At 37.7% G+C, this 21,753-nt stretch overlaps 1 long non-coding RNA gene across 9 annotated transcripts in view; it reads right to left on the minus strand.

The window, feature by feature from the left end:
* Positions 1–21,753, minus strand: part of LOC107128559 (uncharacterized) — a 294,024-nt gene that overhangs the window by 239,705 nt on the left and 32,566 nt on the right. Inside the window, exon 3 of one of the 9 annotated variants that reach the window (XR_012429855.1) lies at positions 3,705–3,833. The exons of the other annotated variants lie outside the window; for them this stretch is intronic. This is a non-coding gene — a long non-coding RNA (uncharacterized lncRNA). The remainder of the gene's footprint in view (positions 1–3,704; positions 3,834–21,753) is intronic. 9 annotated transcript variants of the gene reach the window in all.

Raw genomic sequence — 21,753 nt, forward strand, 5'->3', positions numbered from 1 at the left:
ATCTTCGGCCCTTCTGGAGTTGACACAGGCAACTTTGGTCTAGGATCAGCTTCATGCAGTCGTTTGAAGAGGTTTCCAGAAGAATTGATTCCATGAATTTTCTCTGCTATACAGCCCAAGGCTTAACTGGGTTCAAAAATTCTGTGAGTGTGTGTGTGTGTGTGTGTGTGTGTGTGTGTGTGTGTGTGTGTGTGTTCTTTAACCTTAATCCTTGGGCTGAAATCCATTCCCATATTCTCCTTGGCTAGCATCATTGTGGGATATGGAATAAACATTTAAAAGTCCATATAAGGCCCTTCATGAAGCCCACATAAGTCTCTTTCCAGGGACTTCAAATCTCAATCTCTACCTCACATTTGACATTTCAGCAGCACTGAAAAGCCTGGATTTGCTTACACTCTCCAGGGTGTTTCTTGCCTTGTGCTTGCTGCTTTTCTCTCTGTCTGAAATGCCCTCTCCTCCTCTCTCCAGCCCAAACAAGCATATTCACCTACCAAATGCTTGTACCTCTCTTCACATCCTCTGTGAAGCCTTCTCTGATACTTTGAGATAGAATTCATCAATTCTAATACGAAGAAATGCACTGCACAACGTCTCTATTATGTATATACTTCTACTATCACGTGACACATAGGGTTGCCAGATTTAGCAAATAAAAATATGGAACGCCCAGTTAAATTTGAACTTCAGATAAACAATGAATACGCTTTAGTATAAGTATGTCCCATGTGCTATTTGGGATAAAAATTATTTATCTTAAATGCAAACTTAACTGGGCATCCTGTATTTTATCTGGCAATTATAGTGACACACCATGTTAGTGTTTCTCTCTGGCAGCTCAGCTATGAGTTCCTTGAGGGCAGGACTTTTTTAATTTGTTCACCTATGTATCCTTAGCACAATTTAGTCCTTAGCACACGGTAAAACTCACTAAATGGTGTTGGAATAACATGTGGGTACTGTTTAAACCATTTGAACTAGTTTATGTACATCACCTTGCTGAGTCTCACAAAAATCCAGTGAAGGCAGGAAAAAATAGTGTAATGGTTAATACTGAGTGTCAACTTGATTGGATCGAAGGATACAAAGTATTGATCCTGGGTGTCTGTGAGGGTGTTGTCAAAGGAGATTAACATTTGAGTCAGTGGGCTAGGAAAGACAGACCCACCCTTAATCTGGGTGGGCACAATCTAATCAGCTGCCAGCATGGCTACAATATAAGCAGGCAGAAAAATGTGAAAAGAAAGACGGGCCTAGCCTCCCAACCTACATCTTTCTCCCATGGTGGATGCTTCCTGCCCTCGAACATCAGACTCCAAGTTCTTCAGTTTTGGGACTCAGACAGGTTCTCCTTACTCCTCAGCCTGCAGATGGCCTATTGTGGGACCTTGTGATCATGTGAGTTAACACTTAATAAACTCATATATATATATATTCCATTAGTTCTGTCCCTCTAGAGAACCCCGACTAATACAAATGGGTATTATTATCTTCATTGTACTAATAATGAAACCAGGGAGCAGAGAGGAATGACTTACCCAAGTCCATGTCATATGATCATGACAGAACCAGAACTCAGCCCTGGTTCTCCTGACTCCCTAGTTCATTCCACTTAAACCACATTGCTGTTTTTCTGTCTGTGGCCACAGATTTTATGCAACTTTGCAATTTTCAAAACTATTTCTAAGCTTTAAATAAATGATCATACTTGCTTTGGCTTTAAATGATATTATGACTCCACTGGTATAGTAGTGGCTTTAATATAGCTTGAGGTGTTTGAAGTTGAGCCTAGTGGATTTTTAATTAGGTATCAATCAAATCGAGAGACTGGTTATAGAGCATCATTTTCCAGTAAAGTCAGCAACATGGTAAATGATTTTATTGGTAAACCATGAGCTTTCTTTACATATTTATTATTATTATGTCAATACAGGTTTCCTCTATCTGCGTATGTATAGCAGTTGACAATATCAGCTACATTATTAGTTTGGTTTCCTCTGCTTGGCTAGCTTTTCAGTTGGGGTAAGTGAAGTCTGTATTTCCTGTCTCAGCACTTTTGAAGAAGTGGCAGTAACAGTAAAACTTATATTAACTTGTGCCCAAGTAATAAGCCCTCTGTTAATTGAAATTTTTCTGCACTTAGCTCTTGTGGAAAAAAAAGAGGCAATTATGTAAAGATGATGGACTGACAAACATTTTTCCCCAGAAGCCTCTGGCACTGGTCTATTCAGTCCAATTTCCTTTACTATCTATTTCCATGTAGAGTTCTAGACGGTAATGAGAAATCATCTCTTTGACCCTTGCAAAGGGCCCAGCTCTCTACTAGGTGCTATGAGGTCCAAAAGGGATAGAAAGTAACTAACATTTATGACATGACTACTATGAATATTTCTGGAAGAATACTCAAGAAACTGGTGACTGTGGATGTCTCCTGGGAGGAAAACTGAGTGACTAGGGCACAAGAGTTAAAAGGAGGCTAGCTCTGCACTGCATCCCCTTGTGTACATTTTGAATTTTGTATCACAAACTTGCATTACCTAATCAAAGAAATTAATTATTGTTTTTCAATGCCCACCATGTTTTTTGCATGATCTAATTAATTCTCACAATGACCCTTTGAGGTAAGTATTGTTTTCATTCTTATTTTATAGAGGGAAAACTGAGGTTCTGAGAGTTTAAGTCACTTGCCCCAGCTCATATTATCCTGAATAAGTCCAATCACAATCATCAGAACCTCCCAGCTAATCTCTGGGAGGCCAGAGATTGAACCTGGCCAGAATCTGAACAGGGTCTACCTCCCTCCAAAGCTATGCTAGCTATCCTGCTCCCCAAAGAAGATGAAAACTGAGTATTCAATCGCAAGGACAATCTTGTTGTAGAACTACGACATAACATTCTAAACAGTTAATTATAATATTTCATTACTTCTAAGAAATGCATTTTAAATTTTCTGAAATTAAGATATGTCTTCCAAGGGATGGTGTGTTGTAATATATTTGAAGGTGATTTTTTGTTTTTCTCAGTGATTCATAAGATAATGGTATGTATTCCAAGCAATGGCTTCTTGAGGTCAGTGAAATATGGTGCCAATATAGTGCAGAAAATCAAAAAGTCTAAACCAGTAGCACAAGCAGTAAGTGATGTAGGAGCTCTGAAGAAGTAACACCCTCTTCTGTAAGAGTTGCTAGGGTAGGCTTTACGCTGATTCAAGCTAAGCCTCAACGATTGGGCAGTGTATCTGTTATCTACTGCCACAAAATACTGTACAACAAACAATCCCAAAACTCAGTGGCCCAAAACAGCAACCCTGTATTTACTATTGCTCTTGAGTTTAGAGATTAGCTGGAAGGTTCTGATGATCTTTATTAGACTTATTCATTTGTCTATGGTCAGATGAAGGTCAGCTGACTGGTCTTGGCCAGGCTCACTCATGTCTGCATATCAGCTGACTATTGGCTGATCTAGAATGCCCTCATTGAGGAAGGGATGGTGTGGCTCTGTTTCATGTGTTTCTCCCATACCTCCGGCAGCCTAGCCTAAGCATGTTCTCATGGATATAGCAAGAGAGCAAGAGCAGAGGTGCAAGAGTGAGCAGGAGGAAAGGTGCAAGCATTTTTCTAGCCTTTGTTTGCAACATGTTTGCTAACATCTTGCTGACTAAAGCATGACAAGGCTTAGCCCAAAGATGAGGCAGAACACAGCACCTTTAATGAGAGAAGTGAGGCAATCAGTCTGTAACAGGTAAGCTTCAGATCTGCAGGTTGAAGAAAGGAGGGCTTTGGTTGCTGGCTAGGAGAGATCTTGCAGGGAGACAGGAGTCATCCAAATGGACTCTGTGTGTTTGAGAGAGTTGTTACATTAGCAAAGACAGTACCAGGCAAGGATATAACTGAGCTTTTGTAGGAACAATGTTAGCAATGACATTAGGGAATAGTTGCTTGAAACAAGGATAGAGTCAATCATCACGTAAATCCGACCTCTCCTGCCTCTACCCCTAGAAGCTCCTGAGGCTCACCCATAGAACCCTAAGTTTCCGCAAATTATAGTTGGAAATACACTGCATAAGCATTCATAGCCCCAGCAGCAGGCCTAGCCTGTCCTTGTTCAGCTTCCTAGAGCAAGCATGATGATGAATTCATTATTTTCTGCTTTCCTCATTTTTTCTTTATATTTCCCTGTTCTAATTACCCTCACCACAAAGCATCCTGAATGTCTTTTAGATCCTTCTTCTTATCTACTAATTCAGAATCATTTGTTTTACCATCAGAATTTTATTTTGGGGAATCCCCCAGTCCTCTTCAATGACCCAAGTGTTGCATCCCAAAGCTGTGGCTTTCTCTTAGTTTCTACTTCATATCTATGAAAAAGGAACTTGATAATTTTTTCCTGTCATTTTTTCTGCTCTCTGGGAAATGACATTGTCAACGAGGTAAGAAAAGCAAAGGAAATAATATATTAAACACATTGTTTTTATCTGAGTAAGCTTCAGGAATTGAACAAGCCCAGTAAAAGCTAGAGATAGACAAGGCTTTCTGGAGAAAGTAAAGTCTGAGCTGGACTCTCAAAACAGTGTGGGTTTAGAATGACAAGAATAAGTGTGTAAGATTAGGTTATGACAACCTGTTCCAAGTTGAAAAGTCTCTGCAAGCCCTGACAAAAAAACTATGACATTCTTTCAGTAGCTCTATGAATCACCGCCACTAAACCAGCCTAGTGATGTTTCTTTGTGGATCATCATACATAAAATCGGCATTTGACATAGTGACTGCAGCTTGGAGTGTGGGTGCTCTGGCCCTAGAAAGTCACCCTCTAGCTCAGCCTTCAAGGTATCTTCCTTATTGATCATTGCAACATTCCTCATGTTTAACTCCCTCCAAGGCCAGAAAAATATCTCCACCTCTCCAGATGAACTTTAGAAATGACACATGAACAACCTCCACTAGGATTTCAATTTGCACCCTAGTTATTTTTGCAGGACTTTCTTCTTTGTGAAATTGCTAGATAATTAACCAGCTTTGAGTTCTGAATCACACTGAGGATATCCAGAGCACTGAGAATTTTTCTTTTGAAAACAAAAGGGAAATCAATTTCAGCTAATTCAGTTGTTGCCATTTTATGAAGTTAAGGTGCTCAATGTAAATTAGTGTTTTGAATGTATGCCTTTGATCAATAGGTGTAATTATTGATTGGAATCACACAAAGCCAAAAGCAAACCAATCATTCTTGACATAGAGGCTTTATACCATGCAGATAAATCCCCAACACAACTGCAGTGAGCTCAAGGCTTATGTGACCCTCCAATGTTACAAGTCAACTCACGAAAATAATGCAACCATGTTCACTCTTTGCCTCCCGTACTTTGCAAACTCCTCTGGATTTTTCATTAAAAGGATTCATAGCCAGAATAGGAACAGCTATTCCTAATTGGTTACTTGTTCAGAAGGTGACTAAAACAGCTCCTTATGCTTAGTAATCATAATGCTACTAGGAGGTATAAATTAAGCAGAATATGATGCAGAGCCTTTAGGCAAAGCTAGACTGATTTGATTATTGAATGGCCACTGCAACTGCAGCTCCCCCAACCGTCCACCATTAGAATGGCTTCCCCATGAGCTTGTCACTGTGTCCAAAATTGTTACTATTTGTCAAAGTCAGGGTGCCCAAAAACCTTTTCCTTCTTAAGCCCCAGGATCCATTCTTGGTCCCGGGCCACTTTCCTATGCTGTTATGAACACTAGCTAATGCCCATTGAACACTTATGTGCCAGACACTCAGCTGAGCACTTCACATATGTCACCTCGCTGAATCTTTTTTTTTTTTGTCAGTCTGGTAGTTTTTAATTATTATCATTAATTTTTCAGATAGAATATTCTTTTTTTTCCTTTATTTCTTCCAAAAATAAAAAAAAAGGGATACATGTGCAGAACGTGCAGGTTTGTTACATAGGTATACGTGTGCCATGGTGGCTTGCTGCACCTATTGACCTAACCTTTAAGTTCCCTCCCCTCAACCCCCACCCCCCAACAGGCCCTGGTGTGTGTTGTTCCCCTCTCTGTGTCCATATGTTCTCAATGTTCACCCCCCACTTATGAGTGAGAACTTGTGGTGTTTGGTTTTCTGTTCCTGTGTTAGTTTGCTGAGGATGATGGCTTCCAGCTTCATCCATGTCCCTGCAAAGTACATGATCTCACTCCTTTTTATGGCTGCATAGTATTCCATGGCGTACATGTTCCATATTTTCTTAATCCAGTCTACCATTGACGGGCATATGGGTTGGTTCCATGTTTTTGCTATTGTAAATAGTGCTGCAATAAACATACATTGCATGTGTCTTTATAGTAGAATGATTTATATTCCTTTGGGTATATACCCAGTAATGGGGTTGCTGGGTCAAATGGTATTTCTGGTCCCAGATCCTAGAGGAATTGCCATACTGTCTTCCACAATGGTTAAACTAATTTACTTTCCCATCAACAGTGTAAAAGTGTTCCTATTTCTCCACAGCCTCATCAGCATCTCTTGTTTCCTGAAGTTTTAATAATCACCATTCTGACTGGCACGAGAAGGTATCTAATTGTGGTTCTGATTTGCATTTCTCTGATGATCAGTGATGTTGAGCTTTTCTTCATATGTTTGTTGGCCGTCTAAATTAAATGTTAGAAAAAACTATTTTAAATTTCGTATGAAGTCAAAGAACACCTCATATAGCCAAGACAATCCTAAGCACAAAGAACAAAGCTACCTGTCTTCAAACTATACTACAAGGCTACAGTAACCAAAACAGCAAGGTACTCATACCAAAACAGACATATAGACCAATAGAGCAGAACAGAAACCTCAGAAATAACACCACACATCTACAACCATCTGATCTTCAACAAACCTGACAAAAAACAAGCAATGGGGAAAGGATCTCCTATTCAGTAAACAGTGCTGGGAAAACTGGTTAGCCATATGCAGAAAACTGAAACTGGATCCCTTCCTTTCACCTTATACAAAAATTAACTCAAAAGGATTAAAGACTTAAATGTAAAACCCAAAACCATTAAAACCCTAGAAGGAAACCTAGGCAATACCATTCAGGACGTATGAATGGGTAAAGACTTCTTGACAAAAACACTAAAAGCAATGGAAACAAAAGCCAAAATTGACAAATGAGATCTAATTAAACTAAGGAGCTTCCGCACAGCAAAAGAAACTATCATCAGAGTGAACAGGCAACCTATGGGAGAAAATTTTTGCAATCTACACATCTGACAAAAGTCTAATGTCCAGAATTTACAAGGAAATTAAACATATTCACAAAAAAAAACCCATCAAAAAGTGGGCAAAGTATGTGAACAGACACACCTCACTGAATCTTTACAAAGCTCTGTGAAGCAGGTAATAGTACCCTGCTTCTGATTCCAAGATGCCACTGATTTTATGATTCACTATCAATTTAACAAATTGCATATGAATTGTACATGCTGATTATGACACATATCAAACACAGAAGTGTTAAAATACTCAAGTCAGGAAAATAGGTAATAGCCCCACTTTACAGATGAGAAAACTGAAGCCGCAGAGGAGTTAAATAACCAGCCACAAATAACCAAGGTCACAAAGCTAGTAAATGGTAGTGAAAATTCAAACCCAGATCTCTGATTCTAGTGCCTATACCAACCTATGGGCACATGATTGCTTTACTTCCTTTTCCACAGGGGTCTCAGCTGCCTTTCTTCTCCCTTCCCTAGATGCCACTTTCCATTCCATTTCATGGAGTTCCGCTTATCTCAAGAAGCTGCCTGCAATGGTAATACGAACTACTCAGTTTTCTTCTTCCATGAGACCTCAAACAACCAGAAACTAATGATCATGCCAGGAAATAGAGATAGTAGAATCTGGTAGATGAATGTGCAGGATCACTGATTTCAAGAGGAAAGAGTTAATATATGCTGTAGTCTCTCCATCCAGCACCAAATTCACTGAAATATAGAGGAATTCTTGAAAGGCATGAAGTAAGTGGAATAGTATTGAAGAGATACCTATAGCGCAGGTCACAGGCAGTAAAACTCTGCAGTAGTAGATGAGAGCAGTATAAAATGCGCTTCGTACCCTCAGGTGGCAGAAATGGAAAGAGCTCAGGGATAACTATGAGATAGTTATGCAAGATCAGATAGGGTTATGCAGATCAGATACAAAGAACTCAGGAATATCTAAAGGAATAACTATTCAAGATCGGATAGGGTAATTGACCCCACATATACCCTCCCACCTTCTCCAGCTGTGGGTCAGGTAGTAGCCACAATAGCAACAGTATTGCCCATGTCTGAATGGGAACAGTACACCAATGCTTTAGGTGTAGGATTGTCAGACAAAACATAGAACACCCAGTTAAATTTGAATTTTAGATAGGCAATGACCTTTTTTCATATAAATATGTCCCAAATATTGCATGGGACATACTTATACTAAATAAAGTATGTTCTTTGACTGAAATCCAAATTTAATTAGAACTCTTTTATTTACCAAATCTAGCAACCCGAGAGAAACAGGGGGGCATCTATATCCGTATCCCAGCCAGCAATATGCCCTACCCTCCCTGAATATAGTTACAATACACAGTAGCAACTTCCATATATTCCCTTAAGTAGACTGTGTAAAAAGAGGCAAGACTGTCAAACATTTAAGAAAACCTCACACTATTGAGTAGATACTAACTATAAAAAAAGATAGTCCACATGTGTTCACTTAAAAAAATGTAAAATTATTGTATTAAGCTCCCCTCTAAGAATTGGACTGTCATATTTCAGAAAGACTAAATTTAACACACACATGCACACACACATATACATTTTTGGGGGCACATCATGAAGCCACCAATATGATGATTGTGAGAAAAGAGTATATGATATAGTGCTAAATTTTAAAAAATCAGAATAAGACTCATAGGTATGACAGTTATACTTTTTCTTCATTTTCCAATTGCTCTATAATACGGTAATATAACCTTATATCTTTTGGTAAAGTTTAAAATAAACATGTTTTTAAAACTAAAAAAAAGAAAGAAAGTCTCACACTATTGAAAAGGAACAACAAACTCAATAAATGAATTTAACTGAGAGGAAACAAAATTAATAGACAATTCAGAATAAGACCTTTACATAGTTTGATTCATTCCCTCAGAGAGATATGAAAGATATCACATCCATAAAACAATAATAAATGGCTTTGAATAAGTGAAAGTGACTCTTTAAAAGCTAATTCAAGCTTTGAAAGTTAAAATATAATTATTGAAATAAATAGCTCAACAGATGGGCTAAATAGTGGATTAGATTCAGGTGAAAAGCAAATAAGTAAACTGCAATAGTGAACTGAAAAGTTATCCAGTAGAATCCAAAGAGTTAATAAGATAGAAATCATGAAAGTACAAAAACACAGAGTACAGACCCAGAAGTTTTAATATCAATCCAACAGGAGTTCCAACAGAAGAGAACAGATAAAATAGGGAGGAGACAATATAACTAATAGCCAAAAATTTCCCAAAATGGAAGAATGACATGAGTCTTTGACTGAAAAGGCCTATGAAGTGCCAAGCAAAATAAATCTCTCTCTCTCTCTCTCTCTCTCTCTCTCTCACATACACACACACACACACACACACACACACACACACACACACACACACGAACGACACATTTTAGTGCAATTTTAGAAACCAAAGTTAAAGAGCAAGTGCTAAAAGCTATCAGTGAGCAGGGAGAGAAGTTAGATTACCAGAAAGGAATGAGAATATTCAGTTTGAAGTTAGGCTTCCATCTGCAACACTGGATACAATGTTGGAGCACTTCATATTGCTAAAGGAAAATAATTATGAACCTACAATGCTATCAATCAAAAGTTAGGGTAAAATAAAGATATTTTAAGCCATGGAAATACTTAGAAATTTTACTAATCGTTAACCCATACTGAAATACTTATTGGTGGATATATTATAGAAGAAGAAAATTGAATCCAAGAGGAAGTAGTGAGACTAAAATCCAAAAGTATCAATATGAGAATTGGGGATGGAGAGCAGAGGGTATTAAAAGCATGCTAACATTATTATCATTTTAGGAAGATAAATAAGATATTTATTAATTCTAGTATTAGAAATATATAACTTCATGTATGTGTTTCAAAATTAAGGATGGTTATAAAAGATAGAAATAAAATGTATACCTTTCCAACCTGAAAGAGAGGAGGGGGGAAAAATCTCAATCCATTCTACAAAAAGTAGAAAAGAAACTATAAAGAAAGTGAAAGCATAAGTTCATAACAAGTAATAAGAAAGCAGGAATAACTCCATACATATCAGTAATCACAGCAAATGTGAATAAATTAAACTTATCTATTAAAAAACAGTAAAAATTATTCAACTAGATGTTATGTACAAGAGACATACTTAAAACAAAATGATTCACAGATGGAAAATAAAGAGCTAGAAAAGATAACATAAGACAAATATCAACAAAAGGAAATCTGGTGTAGCAATATTAAAAGTAGACAAAATATAAATTCAAGGCAAAACTGATTCAGAGACAAAAAGAGAAACATCATTTTAATAAAAAGAAAGGACATTCCACCAAGATGATATAACTGTTATGAACCTTTGTATATTTATGAACATAGGCTCTAAACATAGAAAACATAAACTAATAAATGTACAAAAAGAAATAGTGTTTTTCATAAATCACAATCACAATGGGAGAATTTAAAACATTTCTTTAAGAAATTGAGAGATCAAGTAGAGAAAAATTAAGAATACAGACAATTTGAATAATTCAATATATAGAACTTTGTATTAAACAAAGAATATACCTTTTTTAAAAAATACACAAATATTCATCAAAAAATGATCATTTACTAGACCATAAGGAAATACTGAATTCCAAAAACATGTCTTTTAGGCCACGTTCACTTTTCACAAAATTAGGAATCAACTACAAAAAGATAGTTCCTCATAGTCTTCACATCTGGAAATGTTTAAAGAACACAACTCCAAATACTCTTGGACTACAACTTCAAACTACACTACAAGGCTACAGTAATCAAAACAATATGCTACTGGTACAAAAACAGATACATAGATCAATGGAACAGAATAAAGAACACAGAAAAAAAGCCACATGACTACAACCAACTGATCCTCAACAAAGTTGACAAAATAAGCAATGGGGAAAGGACCTATTCATAAATGATGTTGGTATAACTGGCTATACATATGCAGAAGAATGAAACTGGACCTATCACCATATACAAAAATTAACTTAAGATGGATTAAAGACTTAAATGTAAGACCTCAAACTATAAAACTCCTAGAAGAAAACATAGAAAATACCTTTCTCAATATCAGCCTGGCAAAGAATTTATGGTTAAGTCCTCAAAAGCATTTGCAACAAAGACAAAATTAACAAGTGGGATCTATTAAACTAAAGAGCTTCTGCACAGCAAGAAAAACTATCAAAGGAGTAAACAGATAAACTACAGAACGGGAGCATTCCCCTTGAAAACCAGCAGTGCATAAGAATTCCCTCTCTTGTCACTCCTATTCAACATAGTATTTGAAGTTCTGGCCAGGACAATTAGACAAGAGAAAGAAACAAATAGGAAGAGCAGAAAGCAAATTACCTCTGTTTGCAGATGATATGATCCTATATCTAGAAAGCCCCATCATCGGCCGGGCCCAGTGGCTCATGCCTATAATCCCAGCACTTTGGGAGGTCAAGGCGGGTGGTTCACCTGAGGTTGGGAGTTGGAGACCAGCCTGTCCAACATGGAGAAACCCCGTCTCTACTAAAAATACAAAATTAGCCAGGTGTGGTGGTGCACGTCTGTAATCCCAGCTACTCGGGAGATGGAGGATGGAGAATTGCTTGAACCAGGGAGGCGGAGGTTGTGGTGGGCCGAGATTGCACCATCGCACTCCAGCCTGGGCAACAAGAGTGAAATTCCATCTCAAAAAAAAAAAAAAAAGAAAACCCCATCATCTCAACCCAAAAGCATCTTAAGCTGAGAAGCAACTTCAGCGAAGTCTCAGGATACAGAATCAATGTGCAAACATCACTAGCATATACACCAACAACAGGCAAGCAGAAAACCAAATCACAAATGAACTCCCATTCACAATTGCCACAATAAGAATAAAATACTTAGGAATACAGCTAACAAGGGAAGTGATGGATCTCTACAGGAGAACTACAAACCACTGCTCAAAGAAATCAGAGAGGTCACAAACAAATGGAAAAACATTCCATGCTCATGGATAGGAAGAATCAATATCATGAAAATGGTCATACTGCCCAAAACAACTTACAGAGTCAATGCTATTCTCATTAAACTACCACTGACATTCTCCACAGAACTAGAAAAAAAAGATTTTGAAATTCATATGGAACCAAAAAAGAGCTTGAATAGCCAAGGCAATCCTAAGCGAAAAGAACAAAGCTGGAGGCATCACACTACCAGACTTCAAACTATACTACAGGGCTACAGTAACCAAAACATCATGGTACTGTGACCGCAACAGACACATAGACCAGTGGAACAAAACAGAGAATGCAGAAATAAGACCACACACCTACAACCATCTGATCTTCAACAAACCAAAACAAGCAGTGGAAAAAGGATTCCCTATTTAATAAATGGTGCTAGGAGAACCGGCTAACCACATGCAGAAAACTGAAACTGGATGCCTTCCTTATACCATACACAAAAATCAACTCAAGATAGATACAGCCTAAATGTAAAACCCAAAACTGGGCCGGGCATGGTGACTCATGCCTGTAATCCCAGCACTTTGGGAGGCTGAGGCAGGTGGATCACCTGAGGTCAGGAATTCAAGACCGGCCTGAACGACATGATGAAACCCCGGATCTACTAAAAAATACAAAAATTAGCCAGACATGGTGGCAGGCGCCTGTAATTCCAGCTATTCAGGAGGCTGAGGCAGGAGAATTACTGGAACCTGGGAGGCGGAGCTTGCAGTGAGCCAAGATCGCGCCACTGCACTCCAGCCTGGGCGACAGAGTGAGACTCCGTCTCAAACAAACAAAAAAAAAAAAAAAAAAAGAAAAAAGGAAAAAGAAAAGAAAAAGAAAAAGGAACACTATGCACAACCTAATACCAATTTGTAAACCTAGAAAAAATGGACACATTTAAAGAAAATACAAATTACCAAAATTGGTCCAAGAATAAACAAAATACCTTGAATGGACCAAAAACCATAGAAGAAAATTTAATAGTAGTCAAAATGTTCTAACATCCATCCTCCGAAAAAAGTCCCAGTGGTTTTACTGACACATTCTACCAAAGCTTCAATAAGTCAGTACTCAAATGTAAATGAATAAAAAGAACTCTGGAATTATGCAACCAAACTGATAACAGTGGTTCATTCTGGAGAAAAAAAGGTGAAAATTACGGGTAACAAAGAGATAATATTTTCATTTTTATAAGAAGAATGTATTCATGTATTACTTGTATAATTTGTAATTTCCTAAGAAATTTTCCTACAAATTAAACACAAAAGTCTTAATTCATATTTAAATTAAATACCTAAATGAAAATTGACAATTTCCTACATAAATTAACAATATCAACTCACAATCTACCACTTACCAAATGTGTGACCTTTGACAAATTATTTAACCTCTCTGAGCCTCAATTTCTTTTATAAATGGTGGATAATAGTACATTCCTTATAGTGTTGTTATACAAATTAAAATTAAATGAGTTAGACAATGGGAAGTGCTTAGCACACAGTATGCACTCAAGAACTGTTCATTTTCACCATTATTAGTTATTAATAAAACAACAATATTTAGGAATTACAGAGGCCATAGGATCTTATGGGGATTGCATAGTCACCATCTCTATTCTGTAATTTCTGACTCCCTCCTGAGTCAGCGTTGACTGGGAGTGCACTTGAGATTCTGTCCTCTGCTTTCTTTCCTGATTATGGGTCTCACTCTCTCTCCCCACCCACAATTCTTATCCACTTCAGGAAAAGTCACATGGAATCTCCTTTTTTTGTTGTTTGTTTGTTTGCTTGTTTGTTTCTCTAGGCTTTTTTTTCATTGTGGTAAAATATATACAACATACAATTTACTATTTGAACCATTTTTAAAATATACAATTCAGTGGCATTAAGTATATTCACATTGCTGTGCAACCATCATCAATACCCATTTCCAGAACTTTTCATCATCTCAAGCTGAAACCCTGTACCCTTTAAGTAATAACTCCCCATTGTGGAACTTCTTTTTCCTGATGTTCCCTCTTCCCTGCCTAAAGACATTAAGCCTTTATCTTCAAGGACACTTCACCTTTCTGAAGTTCTCTAGACTGGGTGGCCTTGAAGTCTCCAGGCCACTAGAATGATGGTCTCTAGGGTTTTCCTCACATTCAGTACCTTCAGTGAAAGTACAGAAGGCTACTTTTGGAACAAAAACATATTTACAGAGATACTGAGCCATTATAAGTCATTATTGCTACCTTACTGGGCTAGACAGAACCTGTTATGGGTTGAATTGTATCCCTCCAAAATTTACACATTAAAGTCCTAACCCTTAGTACCTCAGAATGTGACCTTACTTGGAAATCACTTTATGGCATATGTAGTTATTAATAGTTAAGATGAAGTTATATTGGGGTAGGGTGAGCCCCCTACTCCAAAATGACTGACATGTATATAAAAAGAATACCATATTGAAGAGACAGACACACACAGGATGAATGCCATGCAAAGATTGGAGTTATGCTGCCACAGGCCAAAGAACTACCAGAAGGTAGGAGAAAGGCCTGAAAGAGATCCTTCCTTCCTTAACATCTTTAGAGGGAGTATGGCCCTGCCAAGACCTTGATTTTGGACTTCTGTCACCTAGAACTGAGAAAATAAATTTCTGTTATTTGAAGTATTTCAGTGGTTCTTTGTTACAGTAGCCCTAAAAAACTAATACAAACACCTACTCAACACAATAGGATTGGGAAGTTTTAAAGGGCAATGGAAGATTGGTAGTGTGTATTCATTTTCTATTGTTCTGGGTATAGGGCACTTCTGGGGAAGGTCAGCTTAAGTAGAGGACATAAGTTGGAGGCCATCAAAAGTTTGGGGAATTATAAGGGTCTCGGGTTCGTGGAGGACTCTGAATGTCTATAAAAGCCAGGCCAGCTTACTGCCATTTTCCTAGTGTTTCCAAGGATACATTTTCTAGGCATATCCAGTGATTCTCTTGTTTCCACAAGATGCACAATTTCTCACTTTTGGAACTGATTTTTGTTAATCCAAAGAGAAGATTTCTTGGAACCAGATAGGCACTTGAGTGGAACCATTAGAGGGAGGAAGGCTCTTCTATTTCTGAGCTGCTCAGGCTGGCATCATAAAGCACTGCTTAGGGCCTAACTCACATGTTGTTCAACTAGAGGTTGATTTTTGTCTTTTAAAAGGCAGCAGTCTTCCCTGGGGTGTTGGGTAGAAGCTTTGAAGATATGGCACCTGGAATGAGTTGAGATATTCAATCAATTTTTCCCAGAAGAATGAAAGGCAGGGCCACTTCCCTGTTAGTCTTGGTGTGATTTCCTCACTATATACCACAAGCTCAGAAATCTAAGATCTTTCAGTTAGAAGTTGTTGTCTAAGAGTTGGGACTGAAGCCACAGAGGGCTGACCAGAAAGCGTTCTGTAATCCTGCTGACCTGCCTGGCAGTTGGAAAAGCAGGATTCTTTCTCCAGGACTTGTAATTGCCTCCCCCTTTTCACTAAAAATGAAATCTCATGAAATTTAGAAGTTCATAAGGTTGGAATGTTTATTTGCTGAATTGGCCTTTAATGGTCTCTCATTTCTCATCTGTGCTTTCCTGTGTTCCAGCCTCATGTCAGTGTGCTCATAACACAGAGAAAATATCCCCTTCTCAGCAAAATACCTTGAGGCTTATAAATGACAAATAGCTGAGAAGGGAGAGAAGCTGTGCCTTCGTTGGATACATAAGTTTAAAGTGTGTCAACACTTACTTTTAAAATTCTCTTTTGTTTTTTAATTTCCCCAGTGAATCTTTGCATAAGTTAGGTAACCCTAATTACAAATCAAAAGTAAGGCCCTCCCCACAGAATAACTGGCAAGATTTTCAGCCATAATCACTTTGACCAAATAATCATATGCAAGCATGCCCTTGGTATTTGCAAATTTTCCAAGATCCAAAAGTGTATCACTTTAAGAAGCCTTATTATATGGAGAATGATGGCAAATTTAGCATTGTCACTATATCCTGTTAAGCTTTTTGGAAGGTAGTATAAGCTTTGATGCATGATGTAACTCATTCATTTATTTAAACATTCAGTAGATATCTTTAAGAACCTACTGGGGTGATGTCAGCAAGAGGGCAGAATAGACTAGGAGATCCCAGGCTTTACTCCCTGAAACAGAAAGTCCAACTAGCAACTATCCACAGAAAAGAATACCGTTTTGAAAACCCCAAAACATGAAAATGAGACTGATCCCCCGTGTGGATCATGGAACCAAATAAAAACCACATTAGAAGGGTAAGAGAAATAGTCTCACTCTGCATTACCTTGCCCCTCCAAGTTGGCACTGTGCCACATACAGGATTCTCCTTTCCTCAGTTTCTCCAGTGGGAATAGAGAACCACAGATGGACATTCAGTTTCCCTATCATTACAAGACACTTTCCAGGAAGTCCATTCCTGGCCTACTTTATGTAGAACACTGAGGTAATGAAATGGCTAGAATGCCTGGTATCAAGTAGAAACAAAGAAAGGAGACAGAGTTTACAGTGACTAGCACGTGGATTTTGGCGGTAATTGTGTGTTCCAGCCAGTAGTGGCACCCAATCAGAAATACCAGACAATGGCACGGCCCACCAACAAAGCCAAGCTGGTAACTCCCAGAAGCATAGTGGAAAGTTCAATCTGGCTTGAGTCCCTAGATGGCTAGCCTTTATGCCCAGCCTTAGAGTCTACCCCAAGGCCCCTCCAAGGCATAGAGATGCTCATGTCTGCATATTTTGGCAGAGCACAGGGACTAGATTTGCTAGACCCAGGAGTTCAAACAGTGGCTCTGCTCAGCCTCAGAGCTGATTCCAAGGGCCTGCCCAGGGAGGGAAATGCCCACCACTCAGCATTTCAGCAGAGCACAGAGGCAAAGGCCAAACCTGCCCAATCCAAGAAACCAAATAGTGGCTCTGCCCAGCCTCAGAGCCCACACCAAGGTCCTTCCCAGGCAGGGAGACACCTGCCACTGCACATTTCTAATGATTATAGCTTCTGGACCCATCCATCTCAAGCAGTGACTCCACCTAATCTCACAGGACAGCCTGTAGCCTTGCTCAATTGCAAAACCCAAATAGAGGAAAGAGCCAGGAAATACACCCTGCAACACTGCCCAATCAGAGGTGATGGCAGTGCCCAGCCAGCAGCTCCACCTAATTGTAGGAGGCCAGCCAGTGGTCTCAGCAGACAGTGAAGCCCAGCCAGCAACCCCACCTGATCTCAGAACTAAGATAGCAGTCCAGCCAACTAGAGAGCCCAACAGCAAGCTCTGCCCACCCAGGATCATTAGCAACTGGCCAATCCAGAATCACAGGCTACACTCCATAACGAAGATTGATCTCTGCCAAAGAACACCTGTAAAGGCTGAAAAAGGTGGCTGTCTCCTCAAATGTATCGAGACAGCAATGTAAGGCCAAAGGATTATGACAAATCAGGAAACCACAAAAAGAAACAAACAAAGCCCCAACAATGGATCCTAAAGAAACAAAGATCTATCAAGACTGATGAAGAATTCAGAATAATCCCCTTAAGTAAATTCAGTGAACCACAAAAATATAGGATAGAAAATTAAATAAAATTTGGAAAATAATACATGAACAAACTGAGAAATTTGACAGAGAAATAGAAATAATTTAAAAAATAAAAATCCTAGAGATGAAGAAGATGACTGAAATAAATTCCATAGAAAGTTTCTGTAGCAGACTCAATTAAGCAAAAGAAAGAATCGGTGAACTAGAAGAGAGAACATTTGAAATTATTCAATCAGAGGAACAAAAAGTAAAAGGAATGAAGAAAGCCCACCGGAATTATGGGATGCATCAAGAGAACAAACATTTTCATAATAAGAATTTCAGAAGGAGAAGAAAGAGAACGAGAGCCAGAAAGCATATTTAAAGAAATAATGGCTGAAACCCTTCCAAAAATGGGAAAAGATGCTAACATTCAGGTATAGGGAATATAGAGGTTTCCAATAAAATACAGCCCCCCAAAAAAGGTCACTATGACACACAAAATATCAAACTATCAAAAATCAAAAACAAAGAAAAAATTCTGACAGCAGCAAGAAATTTTTAAAAATCACATACAAAAGAGTTCTAATACAGCTATCAGTGGACTTCTCAGCAGAAGCCTTGCAAAGCAGGAAGGTGTGATATGACATAGTCAAAGTGCTGAAGGACAAAAAACCTGCCAACCAAGAATACTGTACCTGGCAAAGCTGTCCTTCAGAAATGAGGGAGAAATAAAAGTTTTCCCAGACAAACAAAAGCTAAGGGACTTCATCACCACTAGGCCTGCTTTATAGGAATTGCTAAAGGAATTTTGTTAAGCAGAAATAAAATCCACTAATTAACAACATAAAACATATGAAAGCCCAAAATTCAATAATATAAGTAGTACAGAGCCATATTCAGAATATTCTAAAATTGTAATGGTGGTACATAAAGCAATTTGATCTCTAATACTAGGTTTAAAAAGCAAAACTATTAAAAACAACTATAGCTAAAATAAATCATCAATGGATACAAGTTACAAAAGGATGTAAATTTTGGCACCAAAAACATAAAATGGGGGGGGGGGATAAAGGTGTAGAGTTGTTGTACGTGATAGAGTTAAGTTCTGATCAGCTTGAAATAGCCTATTATAACTACAAGATCGTTCTTCTTAGTCCCAGGGTAGCCACAAAGTAAAAATCTACAGTAGATACACAAAGTGTATATAGAAAGGATTCAAAGAATACTACTACAGGCTAGGTGTGGTGGATCATGCCTGTCATCCCAGCATTTTGGGAGGCCAAGGTGGGCAGATCACTTGAGGTCAGGTGTTCGAGACCAGCCTAGCCAACATTGTGAAATCCCATCTCTACTAAAATACAAAAAATTAGCCGGGTGTGGTGGTGTGCACCTATAGTCCCAGCTACTCAGGAGGCTGAGGCAGGAGAATCACCTGAACTCAGGAGGTGGAGGTCGCAATTGCAGTGAGCTGAGATCATGCTGCTGCACACCAACCTGTGGGACAGAGCAAGACTATGTCTCATAAATAAACAAATAAATAAACAAACAAAGAATACCACTACAGAAAACCATCAAACCACAAAAAACAACAGCAGGAAAGGAAGAAACAATCTACAAATCAACCAGAAAACAAACTACAAAATGGCAGTTATATAAGTCCTTACCCATCAATAATTACTTTGAATGCAAATGGATTACATTCTCCAATAAAAAAATATGGCTGAATGGATTTAAAAACAGATCTCAACTATATACTCCCTTCAGGAGACTCATCTCTCTTTTAAGGATACACATAGACTGAAAGTGAAGGAATGGAAAATGCTATTCCATGCAAAAAGAAACCAAAAGAGAGCAGGAGTAACTATACTTATGTTGGACAAAATACAGACTTTTAAGTCAAAAGATATAATAAGAGACAAGGGACATTATATAATGATAAATATGTCAATTTATCAAGAGGATATAACATTTTAATAAATATGCATCCAATAGTGGAGCAACTAAATATATAAAGCAAACATTAAAAGATCTGAAGGATGAGATAAATCTCAATACAATAATAGAAAGGGACATCAGTAATCCAATTTCAGCAATGAACAGATCATCCAGACAGAAAGTTAAAAAGGAAACATTGGACTTAAACTACACTTTAGACCAAATGGACTTAACAAACACATAGAACATTCCATCCAACAGCAACAGAATACACATTCTTCTCAAGTGCACATGAAACGTCCTCTAGGACAAAACATAAATTATGTCACAAAGCAAGTCTTAGCAAATTTAAGAAGACTGAAATTATATCAGTAACTTCTCCAACCATGATGGTGTGAAACTGGAAATAAATAACAGGAGAAATCTTGGAAAATTCACAAATATGTGAAAATTAAACAATATGCTTAAACAACTAATGGGCCAAAAGAGAAATCAAAAGGGAAGTTTTAAAATATATTTTAAAAACCAAAATTATGTTCTTTGCAGCAACATGGATGCAGCTGGAAGACATTATCCTAAGCAAATTAACTCAGGAACAGAAAACCAAATACATGTTCTCACTTATAATTGGGAGCTAAACATTGAGTACTCATTGATATAAAGATGGCAACAATAAAATCTGGGGACTACTGGGAGGGTGGAGGAGAGCAAGGGCTGAAAAACTACTTATTGGGTACTATGCTCATTATCTGGGTGACAGGATCATTTGTACCCTAAACCTCAGCAACACGAAAAATACCCAGGTAACAAACCTGCACATGTACCTCCTGAATCTAAAATAAAAGGTGAAAAAAAAAGAAATAAAAATGTTTCCAAGCCACAAATAGTATATTTCAGAGTAAAGTCTCAAAAGTCCAGCAAGAGTAATGAATCAAAAAATAAGTGGTAGATTTTTCTGCACATTTTTTTCAGTTAAATATATAAAGACAATGACCCATGTGGCTGTTAGAATATCCTTATTTTACCAGTGTTTTAAAACTGCCACCTTGACTTATAGCTAACAAAACCATGATTTAGAGAAAAACCCACTTTTTGGTAGTAAGAGTAAACAAATAATTTGAAACAAAATGCAGACGCCACCAAAAACTGTTATAACTAATAAAAGTTGCAGAATACAAAATCAACACACAAAATCAGTAGCATTTCTATGCACACTAATAGTGAACTATCTAAAAATGAAATCAAGACAATGTTCCCATTTGCAATAGCTACAAAAAAAAAAACTTAGAAATAAATTTAACCAAGGAATTGAAAAATCTGTACTCTGAAACCTATAAAACATTGATAAAAGAAATTGAAAAAGACACAAATAAATGGAAAGATATTCCATGTTCATAGATTGGAAGAATTAATATTGTTAAAATATCCCTACTACCTAAAGTGATCTACTGATTCAATGTAATCCCTATCAAAATACCAATGCCATTTTTCACAGAAATAGAATAAACAATCCCAAAATTCATATGGACCCCAACACACAAAAACAACCCAAATAGCTAAGGCTTGTTTTCCTTGAGCAAGAAGAACAAACCTGGAGGCATCACACTACCTGACATCAAACTACATTACAAAGCTACAGTAATTAAACAGCACAGGACTGGCATAAAAAACAGACACATTGACCAATGAAACAGAACAAAGAGCCCAGAAATGAACCCACATGTTTACAATCAATTGATTTTTGACATGGGTGACAATAACTAACACAATGGGAAAAGAACAGTCTTTTCAATAAAGGATGTTGAGAAAACTAAATATTCACATGCATAAGAATGAAACTGGATCCTTATATCATATACAAATAAACTCAAAATGCATTAAAGACTTAAATGTATGACCTAAAACTGTAAAACTATTGAAAGAAAACATAAGGGAAAAGTTCCATGACATTGGTCTGGACAATGCTTGTTTTTACCCTAAAAGCTCAGGAAACAAAAGTAAA

The sequence above is a fragment of the Macaca fascicularis genome, chromosome X (genome assembly GCF_037993035.2).
Source record: "Macaca fascicularis isolate 582-1 chromosome X, T2T-MFA8v1.1".
In the NCBI taxonomy this organism is placed as follows: Eukaryota; Metazoa; Chordata; class Mammalia; order Primates; family Cercopithecidae; genus Macaca; species Macaca fascicularis.